The following is a 17183-nucleotide window of genomic DNA, read 5'->3' on the forward strand; positions in this document are numbered from 1 at the left end:
AGGCACATTTTCTCTGTGTCTTCATGGGGGAAGGGCAACAATAATCCGAGTCATGAAGGTCTGCACTTAAAATCTTATTACCACATAGGCCCACCTCCTAATGCTGTCACCTTGGCTGTTGCTACTGCTGAGGCATTCAAGGCCTTTGCCCTTTCAGTAGCTCCAACCACTCAGGATTTTCAAAAAGTTACTTAGGGGAACTGGTGCTCCTTTTGAAATCTTTTGAGGACAACAAAAAGCAAGAGGAGATAATATAATAGTTATTCATAATTCTATGCACTTAGCGTTAATTGGTCCATGACTTCGTAGATTTGTAAAGCATAAACTACCTTGTACCCACACAGTTTTATTCAGGTTCCTCTTTGGAGAACAGTGTGTATGATGGGGCACCAAGGCTAAAAGATCCTGTTTATAAGTTCTTTGGGTTATAGTGGTCTGCTTTTTGTAACTGGAGAACTTCCAAAACATATTGCCAACACTATGGAAAAATCAGTGTTTAATATACTAGAAATTCATTTAGTTATTTTTGCTATATTTTAAGCTTGTATTAATTGGTCTCCTCCTGTGCTTTTCCCATATTCATTGACACGTGTGGCCTCTGTCCTATATGGGAGCCATTAACAGGTGTATAGCACTTGAAATACGGTTAGTAGGAGTTGAGATATGCTGGGAGCATAAGGGAAAAATTGGGTTTGATGACAATAAAAATGGTAAGCTTCATCCAGTTCATTTTACTTTTGTGAAAAAGTTTAGGATTATGTAAGATGCCTCATTTAGTTTATTTTGGACACTGTTAATCAGAGACTAGTCAGTCTTTAATCTGAAGTAGTCTAGACTGCTCTAAGTAGTGTTGTTAAAAGACATTGCAGTAACATAAATAACAGTTGTGTCAGTTAGTGCCAAGAACATTTGGAAACTGGATCCTGGTAAGGCAATGTTGAAAGAATAAGAGGAAGAGAATTTATATTAAAGCGGAAAGATTGGTTAACAATGGTTTTCAATTACCCCCCCTTCAGTTTTGCCCTCCCCCTTTGAGTTCCTTGACAATTTCTGAAGATATATGTCCCAACGAGTTTGTAAGATTTTCTCCTTTCTTTTAAATTTCTTAATATGCTTTTTACTCGAATTTTTCCTCTAGAGAATCTTGAGGACTAAATTCCAAACTTTACCCCTTTCTCTAGGCATTTTATCAGTTCTGTATGGTATTAGGCATTGTGCTTCTGTTGATAGCATGCATGGGCATATGATAGAGGCTGGATAGAAAATAAATACAGGTTTAAAGATGAGTTGGCAAGAAAAAGAGGGGTAAGAGAAAGAATTGGAAAAAAAGAGAGGTGGGAAAATGTCACAGTGCATTCTTTTTCTGCTTCCAGCTTTCCTGTTTCACAATACAGTGGAAATACACAATGAAACAGCCCTGTTATTCTGTGCGGATGTAGAAGTGAATTGCAACTGAGATTTTGCTGTTTAATGTACTATTGGTTCAAATATGTTCACAGATATGGACAAGAGGGTAGGAATAAACATATCAACTTTGGGTTGAAATGCTGTGTTTTCTTTTTAAAGAATATGCAGTGAGTACTCTAAGCCAGAGCACTCTAATCATGATCACAGTTGCTGTCTTCCTTCTTAACTCTTGTAATTGTCAACAGTGTGCATATTCTATGGAATATACTTACTGGGATTTTTCTGGGGAAAAAACACACAGAAAACCCTATTCGTAATAGACTCTAACACACTCAACTTTAGTTGTAAAACAAATGTTAAGTATAAAATATGTAAAAGAGATAAGTTACAGAGAAGATAACAAACTTCTTACTAGCACTTTAACTTAAGCTTTATAGACTACTATACTAGTTTAAAAGAAAATAGACCCATATTTCATGTTTACATAGCAGCAAAGGCACCTTAGTAATTACATAGCAGTGATATTACATGTTACTCTTGGGGCATAACTAAAAATCATGGAGATTTGCTCTAATATATTTTGTTGTATAATCTGAGTGCACTAAACAAACAGGCAGACAAACAAACAAAGGGCAGGTATGGTGGTTCACACCTGAAGTCTCAGCTACTTTAAAGCTGAAGTGGGAAAGTTGCTTGAGCTTAGTAGTTAAAGGAAAGTCAGAGCAATACCCAGAGACGCTGCTCCAAGCAAGCAAGCAAGCAGGGAGGAGAAAGGTTGGGCAGTGGATACTTAGGCACAGTTAGATGGGAGAAATAAGTGATTTGTGGTTAATTTGGGGGACAACCGGTAAGGATAATGCTATTTCAAGAAATGTAGAAAAAGAAATTTTGAATGTTTTCTTTCACCAGGAAGAAATGTGAAGTGTTTGTATGCTTACCCTGGTTTGAGGATTATACAATATACATAGGCGTCAAAACATCACCTGGTTAAATATCTACAGTTTTATGTGCTAATAACCTCTCACCCACACACCAAATTAAACAGTTTTCCTCCATTGTTTCCCAAATGCTTTTTCTTCCTATTCTTTTGTTCATTGTCTTTTCTTTTTTTAATGTGATGCTGAGAACCAAACATTTCTTATTGATTACAAATAGTGGTAACATTTTAAAGAGTAGGTCGAAAACAGTAATTTAGATTGAGTTTGAGTGTACCTGAAGACATTTCTCAAGCTATATGGAACACTGAATACACTGGGCAAAAAGGGTTTATTTTATTCTATTTTATTTGTTTGCTAATACAGAAAATTAGAAAATACTGCTTACTGTAACTACCTTTTTGATGATTATAAGTAGTATCTATTAATATTTAGTATATACTAACTGTTGGTCTGCTTTACTATTTCTGATAATGATGTTCAAGGCCTTCAAACATTATTAGTCTTCTGTATAATCCAGCCCATTGGAGAGGATGAGAAGAGAGCTCACAATAGCATGTGATGAGGCCCTTTCGTTTCTGCGTTTGTATTTTTTCCTTCTCTTGTCTCTCCTACCAGTAATCATCTCTCCTGTTCATTAGCTATACAACTCTAGCGACAGGAAAAGTTTCATTTGCTCTCACAGAGAAGAGCACTTGAGTCCTAATTACCTATGTATTCTTCCCCTTCCTTCCCATTAATAGGACTAATCATAGTCAGACACTACTATTATGCCACCAGGGAGAAGGCAGAACCTCCGTGCTTGGCTTTCCTTTTGTCTCTGTGTGCATTTACAGGTGACAAGACCAAGACACAAGTACTTAAAATGGAGTATTGCGCCTTTTGACAGTATTTCAAAGTAAAGACAACCCACATTGTAGTAAATTTACAAACCATTATAACAGCATAGGAGGTTGGATGTAATACAGTTTTGTTGCAAGTGATTTTGGCCTGTCCTGAGTCCTAAATTATTTCCGGAGTTGACTGGATTTTAGTATTTCCAAAGCTATCACCACTCAGACTTTCCAGCCCAATTACTCAATGAAGGAAGGAAGGGGATAACTTCAATGGACTTTTTGTTAGGGTCCACAAAGGTGCCCCTCTTTGCTACTGGGGGGAGAAGAGAATAAGCCTTTCTTTGAATATCTCATTATTGAGGACTCAGGAAGTTCTCGAAGGGGTGAGTGAATGTAAAATAAATGTCTCAGTATTAAATTTGTTGCTCTCATTTCTGATTACTGTAATCTATTCTCTTTGTTCAGAATGAAATCTTTTTTCTTTTCATCAAATTAGGGACATTTTTAGGGGGAGGGGTGAGATTCACTGGGCAGTTTGCCATAGCCAGGGTCCATGATATAAATATAAGGAAGCTGAACCCTTTTAAGATATTGTTTTCATATTGTCAAATTTATTTATTTAACAAAATGTTTGTCAATGAGCTGTGAGTGGGGAGCTGCAACAAAGCTTGTTGTTAGCCTCCTTTGTGGAAAATGTTCATTTCCTCTGTGGCTAAACTCATTTGAACCTTTTAAAATAGAGATTTTAAGAGGGGAATGTTCAACACTCAATCAAAAACAGTTAAATATTGAACATAGGAGTTCATAATGGGACTTCGTTGAGGTCGTCAGAGCGCTATATGTTAACTTCAAAGCTTTTTCCTTTATACACACAGGTAGATCTCAAGCATGAAATGAGATGCCTTTTCCTCTGTAGAGAAGTGAGCAACATGAGAAGCTTGTAGGATTGTCAAGTACATAACTTTCCCTTTTTAAAAAATAAAAACATCAAGAAAATAAAAGTCTTAAAAATTAATTTCCACTCTACTGATGCTGAAAACTGTCTTCCGGAATGGCTGCAGCTTAGATGACTTCAGGCTAGCTTCCACAGATAATGATTATTCAAAATAGCCCAAATTACTCAGAACTCATGTCCTTCCTAGGCTGCATAAGATGCAGGGTGGGGTGGTTTTCCCAATTCTGAGTGTGATTCACAGCAAGAAACATTTTATAGTAAGACCTGGTGTGTGTGCAGGACCCACACATACTGTGCTTCTTAATAATGTTCCTTTATTCCTTCTTGACTTAATTGAATTCACTCCCCACAAATGGGTCAAAGCCCATTGTTTCAAAAGGAAACACTAGTCTGTTAGCTTCACTACTGACCTTAGGACTTCTGGTATATTCTCCAGCAAATCTGCCTAGAACCTGTTGATTTTTCTTTTCTTACAACTTCATCCTCTCTCTTCCAGCCAGTGATTTGACAGGAAGAGGGAAGTTTACATTTGCGCCTTCTCAGCCTTGGTCATAACACTGGAACAGCTGCTGTCTGATTCTAATCAGCTGAATCTGAGCCCCGAGAGCAGGGTATTTCCCAGAGCCAGAGTTAATTCTGTGGCTAAGGCTAATTCTTTGTTATGGGTTAGAGTCGAATGTGAACTTTCTGAGGATAAGGATATTTGGGAAGCTGGGAATATGGCCTAGTGGTAGAGTGCTTGCCTCATATACATGAAGCCCTGGGTTCGATTCCTCAGCACCACATATACAGAAAAAGACAGAAGTGGCACTATGACTCAAGTGGTAGAGTGCTAGCCTTGAGCAAGAAGAGCTCAAGGACAGTACCCAGGCCCTGAGTTCAAGCCCCATGACTGACCCCCCCCCAAAAAAAAAAGCATATTTGGGGAATGTAGGAAGGAGAAAAGGAATAAGAGGAAGGATTTTATTGTAGTGGTAAAATTCACCATCAAGAAAAAAAAAATTATCTAACCTGTAGTTTTTACTCAGTGATTATTTTTGGAGAAGAAAGAAAGGAAGGATGAAGATGGTTTTTCTTTTAGCTATAATGATCAGTCTTCTGAATCCTGGTACCTACACTAAGGCAAATTGACAACAACCCAAACCCAGAGATTTATGTAAGAAAGTTGGTAAAGAATGGGCAAGGGCATAAACCCACCCACAGTGTGATTCAGAATTTGATTCTTACTCCACAAGATGCCATACAGAGTTACAGTCATCTTTCATTTCATACTTCCTAGTTCATATACTTCACATTTTCAATTTTTGCAGAGAGTTAAAATAATTTTTGACAATCAAATGAGTCAATGAAAAAGTGTCTTCTGAAAAGAAAGTATAGAAATCAAACTTACTTATGGAAAGAGACTTAGGCCCACACCATCTTTGGTCATCTCTCTCTCTCTTTTTTTTTTTTTTTTGCTGTTTGACCATTTCATCTCTTTGTTCTTGTTGTCATGTGGTAGGGTGGAGATAGCAACTGTGCTTATCTTGTAGTGAGGTGCCTTCAGGAATACATTTTGGACACTGTGAGCCATGGACTGAGACAGACCAGGACTTGGTCATTATTCACTGTGTTTAGCTCTAGTGTCTTAAGATACTGTCAGATACATAGTTGGTGCTTAAGTGAATAGATAGTGTTTACTTTAGTAATTATGGGAATATAAACATGAGAATATATAAGATACAAAGGAATTAGCTCAGGTTTACATTGAAATTGTAAATCTTTTCCTTATGGGGAAGGCTGTTAAGTCATAGAGAATCTGAATTGGGGATTAGGAAGGCAGAGTTTTTGAAGGAAGAGTAGGTACTAGAGCAGCAAAGGAAGGGCATTTTAGTCAAGAGAAGAATGAGCCTAGACAAGTGACTTCATGGGAACACAAGTCATGAGAAGGAATTAATTAGGGTTGAGCAGAACATTGTGCTTAAGGTGGTTTTCTGAAGGCAGTGGAGAGCTAGTGAAGACCGAATTTGTGTGTCTTGAAAGAGTAGTGTGATGGAAGTCGATTAGGGATTGTGGCATGATTATTAGGAAAGGGATATAAGAAAAACTAGTCCTCAGGACAGTTTTAGGACAGTCTGACGTGCATGCTTCATTTTCAAAGGCATTCCACCTAATCTCAACGAAATGGTGAAAAACTGAAACAAGCTAGTTCAAAAAAAGTTGCGCTCTCTTACAGGTAGGTCACAAATAACAGCAACAAAACAACAATCTAATAATAATTCCACTGCTAATTTTGCTATGAAAACAGAAGTCTGAGCTACTGACTTTTCTAGCAACTTGGCAAGACATTTAAGGCCTTTTTCGCTGGCCCTTTGTTCCTGGGTTGCCATGGAGTGTCAATAAGCCCAGCTCAGAATAACCCAGGCAGTGAAATGAGAGGTACAGCCTGCTCACTGGCATGCTGGCTGGCCAGGTTACATGGTTTTCGTCGTTCCCATCTTGGGAGGAGCACTGGGCAGCTGGTTGTCTTGGCAGCTGTGAAAGGTGTATGTCTCTTGGCTGCCCGGAGTTTGAAACAGAACCAAACTTGCCTGTCTCCTGAGCATGTGAAGCTCCCCAATGAGCTGATAGCAACTGAAAATAGCCCACTGAGCACCTGTCCCTTTGTACATCAGCCCCTGGCTGCCTGCCATTTAGGACAACGTGGACTCCTTTGGAGAACAGGTGAAGTCTGAGCAGATTTTAATGACTCTCAAGAAGATCTAGGGATTCTGGCCATACTTTAAAAAAATAAAAGAAAGAAATAAAAGGAGAGAGAAGGGAAGAGAAGAAGGGAAGAGGAAAGGAAGGCAAAGAAAGAAGCAGACTTCTACACAGGTCCATTGGCATTTGTGTGGTTATTGGGGCCACAGTGGCTTTGTATGTACAGTATGTGTCACAAGGCTCAGTACTGTTCTCCTTTCTCATCTAAATAAATTTTCTCTTGTAAGGGAAAGTTTTCCTAAAAAACTCTTGGGTGCAGTCAACCATAGTTTATGCTGCCTCAGATTTAGAAAGGTGAGGTTGTGAGTTAAACTATTTTGTTTTATTTTTACCACTGTTCTTTAATTGCTTGTGTGTGTGTGTGTGTGTGTGTGTGTGTGTGTGTGTGTGTGTAGAAGGCTTCTACAAGGTGTCTTCTTTGCTAGATTATTATTTCCCAGTTGTCCAAATGTGGGCACATGCAGAATGGCAGAACAGAATCACAGCATGTTGTGAGCTGTCTGCTCTCCTTTGGGATGCCTACCATTTCCTTCTGGGCTTTCATCTCTCCAGCAGGCTTGCCATTGTTAGACAGGTTTGGCATGACAGTGTGGATGGAAGCAGTCTCTGGAAGGAAATACTTCTTCAATGACTGGTGGTATTAAAGCTACTATTTAAAAGTGACCCTCCATAGGTTCTTGGGTTATCTTTAGTCTTGCAATGATCTGCAGCTACTGGAACCAAAGCAACTCTGTGGTAACTTGCCTGTTGCTCTTGACTGAGTTTGTGTTTAGGTATTCTTGCCCCTCTGCCAGTGGCCTTGTGACACATCTCAGATTTAGCCGGCTTTCCGCTGTTGAGGTCAAACATTGTTGTGGAAAGTGGGAATGATTCACCATTATGCAGAGATCATGGTGGAGAGATTGTATGTTCATAAAGCCAGTTCTGGCTCATAGCACTCTGAAAAGGTATCTTCTCTTTCTACTTGGAACTTCCCTGTAAGCTTGACCAAAAAGAATAACTCAAGATGCTCCAACTCAGCCTTCTCATGGTGACTATGGAATCTATATAACTAATAAGCCAATTGTCAATATGTTGAATTTTTGGACTATATTTATTAAGACTGATGAGAAAAGAAGATAATGCAAGGGAATCAGGCTATGAAGGCTACTGTAAAGATGCAAAAGGACAGTTCTCATGGGACTGAAGACGTAGGATCTCTTCTTTGTTAACATTTCATGGGTTTCTGTACTAGCTAAGGACTTTAAAAGTGAATTAGGAAAGAGGAGTAGCAATATCAGAAGTTTGGACTCTGGGCTAATTTTTCACCCTATTTTGAAGTTTTAATCACTTTGGCCTTAGCTAGGATGGAAAGACAGTGGTACAGAAATTACCTTGATCACTCTGCTCTTCTGAGATAGGATAGGGTAGGGAGCTAGGAAAGGGCATCTATTAACTCAGGATATTTTCCCCTTTAGTTCTGGATGCTACCATTGTAGCTGTGTTCAATATTGGACTGATTTATCTATGTGATTTGAAGCCTTCTGGAAATGGCGTAAGAGCCAAAATTGACAAATTTAGGGAAGACCTAGTCCCTGAATACCAGAGAGAAGCCTCGAGGTAGCTCTTTCATCAATGTTCTAGCCTTCTTAGGGCCCCTTGTTAAAGGGTTTCCGATATATCTAAATGTTTCAATGCTGAATCCAGGGAGGAAACCCACAGCAGTGTGCCATGTACTCCCTGGCTATGGTCACAGAGGTGGGAAACATTTAAAAGTGAGTCAAGGGGCTGGGAATGTGGCTTAGTGGTAGAGTGCTTGCCTACCATGTATGAAGCTGTAGGTTTGATTACTCAGTACCAAATTAAACAGAAAAAGCTAGAAGTAGCTCTGTGGCTCAAGTAGTAGAGTGCAAGCCTTGAGCAAAGCTCAAGGACAGTGCCCAGGCCCTGAGTTCAAGCCCCAGACCTGGTGGGGAGGGGGTCTTGGCCCTTCTTGTACAGCAGACAGCTTCCAGCCTGAGATATCTCTTATATCTCTAAATCCTTTCTGTGAACGGAAAATTCACATCACATTCCCAGATACCTTGTACATCTAAACAAGGAATAGCTTCTCTGAGCCATTTATAAATAAGTTACTAGGATTCTCTTCTTCTTCAAGTTCAAACTCTCTAGATTGGAGCTTTGCTGAGACAAGGACTTTGGCACATATGAAGAAAATGCATTTTGTGGCCTATGAAAATATTCCTCAGTACATAATTCCCATTAGGCTTTGCAGTCATGTTTCTTAGTGAAGCGGAAGACAAAGCCACTGTGAAGCAGACGTTAAAAAAGCTTGAAGACAAAATGAAGAGGTGATTGTTTTCCTTTTTAGTAAGGAATTGTTTCACATGCATGGTGGATGTGTGAAAGCAAGTCCCTGCTACCTTCAGAGAATCATAAAAAAGCACACAAAAAGAAAAACCCCACAGGCCAGTATTGTTTTAGGTCATTATCCCACAATGTTCTTTAGTCTGTTAGTCACTTGAACACAGACTGAGTTTTTGGCTTTGAAATTGAAGGTGTGGCTGCTGCAATGGGTTTAATTTACAGAAAATCCCCCCCCCCCCACCCCAGACAAGGAGTCAGCCCAGACACAAAGTAAACAGATGGCACATTTTTTTTTTTTTTCTTTCTCAGCTTTAGTAGTTCAAATGCAGGATGACTTAGGAATCCTTATCACCTTCAGCTATGATGCAATTCTTTCTTCCCTATTTCCTGTTGAACTCACCATTGTTTTACTGGGGGGGGGGGGCAGTGGGAGGGATGGCACTAAAGATCAGGGTCAGCCTTTCCTCTGCTAAGCAGCTACGTCCTGTATGGATCACTCCACACTGGCTGCCCTTGAAGGCGCTTAGCTATGTTTTGATGACCTTGATCACTGTAGCTTTGTAGCCACCCAAAGTCCTCAAAGCATCCAACCAGTGGAGGACCACCCACAGAAGCCCAGATGTTCTATTAGTGGATTAACGAGTTCGTTATTTTAGAAACTCTTGTATTTTACTTCTGTCTTTGACAAACAAGTTCAGGAAAGCCTACTGTACCAGAAAAAGTACTAATTTTCCACACATGGGAACTCAAAGTAGCCAACAGATGTGCTGGTGCAGCATGCTCGTTTAGGAGGAATTGTTTGCACAGACATGCCGGCCCAGTGACTAAGCCTTGTCTTAAGATGTGTGCTGACATCTGAAAACTTTATAGGGCTCAGTCTGTTAAAAAAAAAAAAAAAAAAAACAGCATCAGGTCTCTTCCCACCTTCAGATCCTTCCTGTGAAGAGAAAATTCATGTCACAGCAAATATTCATCAAGCTTGAACACCTGCCAAGTATTGAGGCTATTGCAGGGCATCTAACTGTGAGCAGGACAAGTGGAGTGCCACCCTCATGGTGCTTTCAGTCTAGAGCAAAAGACTGGGCATTCCACAGCCACGTGAATATAAATGCTGGGTGTTAGCATAGGAAGTGAGATCTGCATGGTTGATGGGTAGATGGAATGCTGGCAGGGCCACAAGGAAGCATTCAATGTGAAGAGGGTTCTACATTGAAATACCTTAGTATCTGGAAGTAGGGAAAGCCTTCCAAGAACTTGCAAGTGTACAACAGGAGGATGAAGAGTGATGGAAGCCAAAGGGAATCAGATTTGTGTTGCTGAATGAATGGGGGATACCATTTTCTCAGGGAACACTGAAAAGGAATATATTGTAGAGGCACTATGAATTAAAAAAAATCTTAGAATTTTTTGTTCTAGTTTATATGCAGTCTCATTTGAATGCTTCTGTTCTTTCTCATAACTACTGGAGTACATTTTCTTTTTGGCTTTACAACTTTACTAAGCATCAGTCTCTGATTAAAAAAAAATATGGTTCCCCTAATTGAATGTTTTATAATAGGAGAGCATTTGGACACTTGGTTTATATTGCTCTTGAGCACATTTCCTGCTTTCTTTCTAGAGGATCAAATGCCCTTCAGTAGCCATTATGGACGGACCTTTGTGTTCCTGTCTTAGGAGCAAGCTTGCTGGCACTGACACCTGGCATTGCGAAATCCTTTCTTAAGCCTTTGTTTAATGCCAGAGATCTCAAATGTTTGCAGATTCTGGAGGGGTGCCAAACTGCTCTAGGATTAGGAGACGATGGAAGAACTTCCATAATCTATAAACCTAATATAAACTGCCATCTCAAATGAGTGAATTGTTTAGACTGTTGGAAGGATGCCAAGGATGTTTGTAGTTCCTTTTTTTAGCCTATACAACTTCTGAGCTATTGGACTTTTATAATCACTGTCTAATTACTGCATTATTATATGTGCTACTTTGGGGTGACTAAAAATTTTCAGTCAATTTCTTTCTCTGATCCCTAGGATGGATCATAGTTACATTTACTTGTTTATTTGTAACATTTTTTTCATTGGTCTTGTATTAAAGATCTTAAGGGGGCAATGTTGGGTTTTTTCAAGCACCATTTGGAGTAACAATCAGTTTTAATGCCTCAAAGTATTATAAAGTTCATAGCTGAGAAGGTAGGGGTAGATAAGCCCCTAGTTTGCTAAAATCCCACCTAAGCACAAATATGACTCTTTTTACTATGAAGTAGGATTATAACCAACTACAATCTTAAGAAGTCCGTGATGCTCTTTGCTCTGCCACTTCCTCTGCCAGTTTATGATTAATCTCTGAGTAGGTGTGTCCAGATGGTGAGCTGAGTATTGACCAGAACAAGACAAATCTTTTAAAAGATCTAGCCGTGGTGAACTCCTGGGATTCCCAGCCTGCTCCTCTAGCTTGTGATGCTAGCCCAGTCTCCCACAATCCCAGTAGCCTCCCTCTCCTGAAGAGAAGGAGAAGGAGGAAGAGGTGGTGGAGGAGGAGGCAGCTTCCATTTGTGGTCAGAGTTTGCTGCTGTTCCCAGCCAGCCCTGCCAGCCTTTTCACACAGCCCTCATTCTGGTGATACAAAGGGCACACCAAGCCAGCCATAACACTGAGTAATTCCGGAAGGTGTCTTCTAGAACAAATAATGTGGGTGAGCTCTGCAGAAAGGGAATACCTCTGGCTTGACATTTAAATGACTGAATTATTTAAAAATGAATGTCAATTAGGTGGAGTAGACTTGCTGCCTTCTGCCAGGGCACTTCCTGGTTATTTGCACAGGCAGGTGCAAAGTACTTTACATCAGATATGGTGCTTCCTGTCTGTATTGTGGAAAATCCATCACAGGACATAATTATCCATTCCTCCATGTGCCTTGATGTATATTGTATTTATGGTCATGGCCCAAGAGATTAGGGATCTGCACATTTTTATGTTAGACTTTTAAAGGCATTCCCTACCCACACGCCCACCCCAAATAAAATATCACAGGCCCACACATGTTATGTGATTCCTAAATTTGACAAGACTGAAAAAAGTGATTCATGGGCATTTAAGACCTGTGGTAGTCCTAAGTACTGTGGATATTAAGATCTGAAATGGTTCTACCTTGTTTTTAACCTTTGTTGAATTAGTAATCCTAGCTCAAAATATCCTTTTGGCATCTCCTTGTACTAACCTAGTCTTGTCAGATGAAATGTCCACAGTGGCATTTAATGAATGTATGTGTAATGTCAGTCATTCTCATCTCCCTATGAATTTAAGGTCTTTATATTTGTGTTTATAGTTTAAAAAGATAAATGCATGAAGGACTATGCTAATGTGTTCTATGGAAATGTACTAATTAAAAAGATGAAATGTTGTGTGAAGAGCAGAAGAGAAAAGAAGTTCAAGTTTTATACTTTCCCATTACTAATCACTGCACTCAAGAAGCTTATGGTTCCCCCATCAAAGATTGTGAGTTAGTTATTACACATCATTAACAGCCATTTTGCTTTGCCTTTTTCTTTGTCCTTGGTATGATTGGTATGATATGCAAATTCTGGTTCCTTTTACGTTTGACTGAAAAGAATTACTAACTCGGAAGTAGTCCTTGGTTTTGTTATACAATTATAAGGAGGATATAGAAGATTGAAGGAGAGTATTTGATAAGAACTGAATACCTGATAATAGACATTCTTACTGGGTTGAGATGGAATCTCAGTGTTGTTTTGATTTGCATTTCTTTTATAGCCAGTGATGTAGAGCACTTCTTCATGTGTCTCTTGGCCATTCTCATTTCCTCTTCAGAGAAGTCTCTTTTTAGGTCTTTAGCCCATTTGTTGAGGGGGCCATTAGTTCTTTGAAGATTTGTTTTGGGGGAATTTAATTTTTTTAGTTCTATGTATATTTTAGGTATGTATGGCCGGTAAGGATCTCCTAGTCTGAGGGCTTTCTATCTTTCAAGCTATTTCCTTTGCTGTGCAGAAGCTCTGTAGTTTGATGCAATCCCTTTTGTCCAACCTTTCTTTGATTTGTTGCATTTCTGGGCCTTTATTAAGAAAGTAAGAATGCCCATTATCAGGAAAACTAATAATAACATGCTGGAGGGGATGTGGCCAAAAGGGAAGAACCCTACCTACTACATTGTTGGTGGGAGTGTAAACTTGGTCAACCACTCTGGAAAGCAGTGTGGAGGTTCCTCAGAAGGCTAAACATAGAGCTCCCCTACAACCCAGCAGCCCCACTTTGGGGCATCTACCCAAAAGATTACAAGGAAGACCACACTAAAGCCACCAGCACAATTATGTTCATCGCAGCACAATTTGTCATTGCTAAAATATGGAACCAACCCAGATGCCCCTCAGTAGATGAGTGGATCACGAAAATGTGGTACAAATACATAATGGAATTCTATGCATCGGTCAGAAAGACTGATACTGCCCCATTCATAAGGAAATGGAAGGACTTGGAAAAAATCATTACTAAGTGAAGTGACCCAGACCCAAAGAAACATGGACTCTATGGTTTCCCTCATAGGGAACAATTAGTACACGTCTAGCATAGACCTAGCAGAATAGCTCAAGAGCTAACACATAAGATGATGCTAAGTGAAATGAACTTCAAGTTATGGAAGCAAGGGCTATATCACTGTTGTAGTTATTTTCAACATGCCATGTGAAACCATGCCCTTTTTTTTTTTCAATATTCTCTTCCTGTGGTTTTACCCCTGATATCACTGTAACTGATTTTAGTACCCTGGATAATGTATACACGTATGTTGTAACTAGGGAAGGGAAAGGGAATATCAAAATCGAGAGACAAAGGATAAAAGGACAAACCAACACAGCAGCAATACTTACAAAACTATATTGTGTAAACCAACTGTACAACTCATGGGAGGGGAGGGAAGTGGGGAAGGGGAAAATTAGGGAGGAAGTAACAAGTTGAATAAGAAATATACTCACTACCTTACGTATTAAACTATAACCCTTTGTACTTCACTTTGACAATAAAGAAAAAAAAAGAGGTGAATACCTTTAACTCAGTTTGTGACACCACAGGTCTAAGATCTGGTTAAAGTCAAAGTCACTTGATGCCTGTGTATGCTGTAGAGGAGTGGGTGTAGAGAGCTGACTTTTACTAAATACTGTAATTATTCGAGGGTTCTCCCTTTTGGCAAAGTTCTTTAGGTTATAGTATAAACATCTGTCAGACTGTCTTCTCATCCTGTGAAAGACTTGAGACCTTGGGTAAGCAGTGTCCCTTCTTGTATCTTTGGATTTAGAGTTTCGTTTGGGTTGGAGCTTTGATAACAGTTTATCCTGAAAGCACGTAAGAGAAAGTACTACTTTGACATTTTTAATTAAAACCACAATGTGTCATTAATTCTTTGGTAATGTGGCTCATTCATTTCTTTGTCTGTTCTTGGTGGCACTGGGGGTCAAACCCCTGGATACCCATGTTACCATGTACTGTGACACTGAGGTATACTCCCAGCATCATTGGTGAACAGGCTCTTTATATATAATCCAAAGCTGTTTGGAGTTGTTGTTCCTAGTGGGTCTTAAATGCAAGGAGTTGAGTAAATTATGTTCTTAGTATTGTAAATCTATGAATAGCTACTTCTCTGTTTTGTATGTATGTACATACATATATGTGTATATATATGTATCTATTTGCATTACCAGGGTTTAAACATGTTCATGGCTAGTGCTCTACCACTTGAGCCATGTCTCTGGCCCTGCTTTTTTAGGGAGTCTCACAGACTTTTCTGCCTGGGCTGGCCTTAAGCTATGTTCTTCTGCATCTCAGCCTCCTAAGTAGCTAGGATTGTAGGTGTGAGCCACTAGTACCTAGTTACTGCTTCCTTATTTTTATTTTTATTTTACCTCCTCATTCCAACATTAGCCTGTCATCTTAACCTAGTACCAGCTAGCATATACTCCTCAGTGTATGAGCTCTGTCTCTCTCTGTCTTTCTCTCTCTGTCTCTATCTCTCTCTCTATATATACCATTGGTTATACATGAATTAAAAATGTAGTTTTAAAGTATAAAATGTTATATTCCAATATGTAAAGTAATATTTAAAATGTAAACTATTTACAGTTTTTGCATTAATTGCCTTATTTCACAGTCTGAAAAATATAGTCGTTTATTATAGACCACAAACAAATCAGTATGACACTATTAACTGTCCCCTTTACCTCACCCATTCGTTTCCTTCCAAAGAACCATCACATTTGGGCAGCATAGTTGGCAGCCCTCGCCCAGTTTCATGCCACTCAAGATTGGTGAGCATGTCTAGACTCCCTAGAAATATTATCTTGCAATTCTCTTTTGGCAAGTATAAACTTTTTGCCGGATTATGTCAGCAGATATATATGTTTCATATCCTCATAGAAATAGATAGCTGCTGGAATTCCTGTTGGATTTCTCTAGGCAGGGAAAATAAAGGCTATTTCTTTACTCATTAAAATTTTTACTCATTAAAAATGTTTAAGGGCTCTTCATTCTCATGGGTGAGACTGGTGACACACATAGCACTGTCAGCGGCTATTTTGGATTTTCTGCTTTCAGGCATGCCTTTGCTTTTGGATGAGCCCCTTGTGGCTTTCAAAAGAACTAGCAAGTCAATTATAAATAGAAGTCTGAGTCTCTGTGTCTGCATGCACTTACTCTGTGTGATGAGGCACCCACATGACAGTGGGCAGTGAACTATTTTTTCACTTCTTTGAAAAGGGAAAAAGAAAGATTAAGAACACTTTTCCCTGTTTGAGATAACCCACATCTCCACACACCCACACAAACCTGTGTAAATGAACTTGACATTTTCCAAGACCTCACCTTAAGGTCTTCTCTTGAAAGCACAGCCATCTGACCTGTTATTTTAAGAAAGAAGCAGTTCATCTCACAGATCCACTGCTGAGGGGTTCAAGGATCAGCAAGTACCCTGTCTGTGCCATAGACCTCTGGAGGAGCTCTGAAAGCCTCGTACGAACAGTGCTTCAGGGACAGTGGCCTTGCCTAACTAATCAGTGGCCTCCAGTCTGGACTGCGTATGTTCTGTCCTCATTTTCCTTCCCACTGGTGTAAACTGTTGAAACCAGCAAGTCTAAACTAGTCAATCCCACAAGAGGGGGAAGAAATCTGCAAATAAGTGTTTTCAGAAAGAGTCAGTTGGGAGGTCTGTTTCCTGTCCTTCCTTATAATATGGCTCTGCTTCTCTTTTGTTGGATTTTTTAACTTGGCAGGTTCCTTTGCTCTTAGAGGGTACCTTATTGTAGAAATTAGCTTTCCCTGTTCTCCTTGTGTCCTCATTGTGGGTTTTTGGTACCATTTTTCTCCTGCTAGGTGAAAATTAATTATTTTGGAAGATGTACTGAAATTTAACTTCAGGGATTGATATTAGGTGGGCTTGAGCCATGCTTCCCTCTAGCCCCTGTTTGAAAATCCTTAAGCAGCTATTCATTCCCATCTGAATCCACATAAAATTTTAATAGTCTATGATCGAATACTTAGTCTAACCATCTGGCTGGAAATATTAATAACATAGAGTTGTGGATATAGTCTACTAATCTTGAAAACTGATTATATTAGTGTATTTCTGAAGTGGTTAGGTTCTGAGGCAGAATGCTAGTCTGTATTGTTTGGTTCACTAGTTGTACAGAGCTGACAGGAACTGTTTTAAGCTGTTTTAGGTAAGGAATAAAGATGATAGACATTTTGTTGTAGTAGAACATGTTATTTGGATGCAGGAATTGGGATGGAAAGGCACAACAATTTCAAAGTAAGGTAAACACTGTCTCTGTGGAGAGATGATAACTAGCCTCGGGCTTAATATGAGGTTAAAAAAAAAAAAGAGGCCACAGCATATGCAAGTGCATTCATTAGTTGAGAGGTGATGATTATTTGGTGATTGGTCAAGTGGTGATGATTTTCTGCTGGG

At 39.4% G+C, this 17183-nt stretch overlaps 1 protein-coding gene across 4 annotated transcripts in view; it reads left to right on the top strand.

Annotated features, from left to right (window-relative positions):
- Positions 1–17183, top strand: part of Acvr1 (activin A receptor type 1) — a 124610-nt gene that overhangs the window by 74510 nt on the left and 32917 nt on the right. The gene's annotated exons all lie outside the window — the stretch shown is intronic.

This window comes from Perognathus longimembris, chromosome 4 (assembly GCF_023159225.1).
Source record: "Perognathus longimembris pacificus isolate PPM17 chromosome 4, ASM2315922v1, whole genome shotgun sequence".
Taxonomy (NCBI): Eukaryota; Metazoa; Chordata; class Mammalia; order Rodentia; family Heteromyidae; genus Perognathus; species Perognathus longimembris.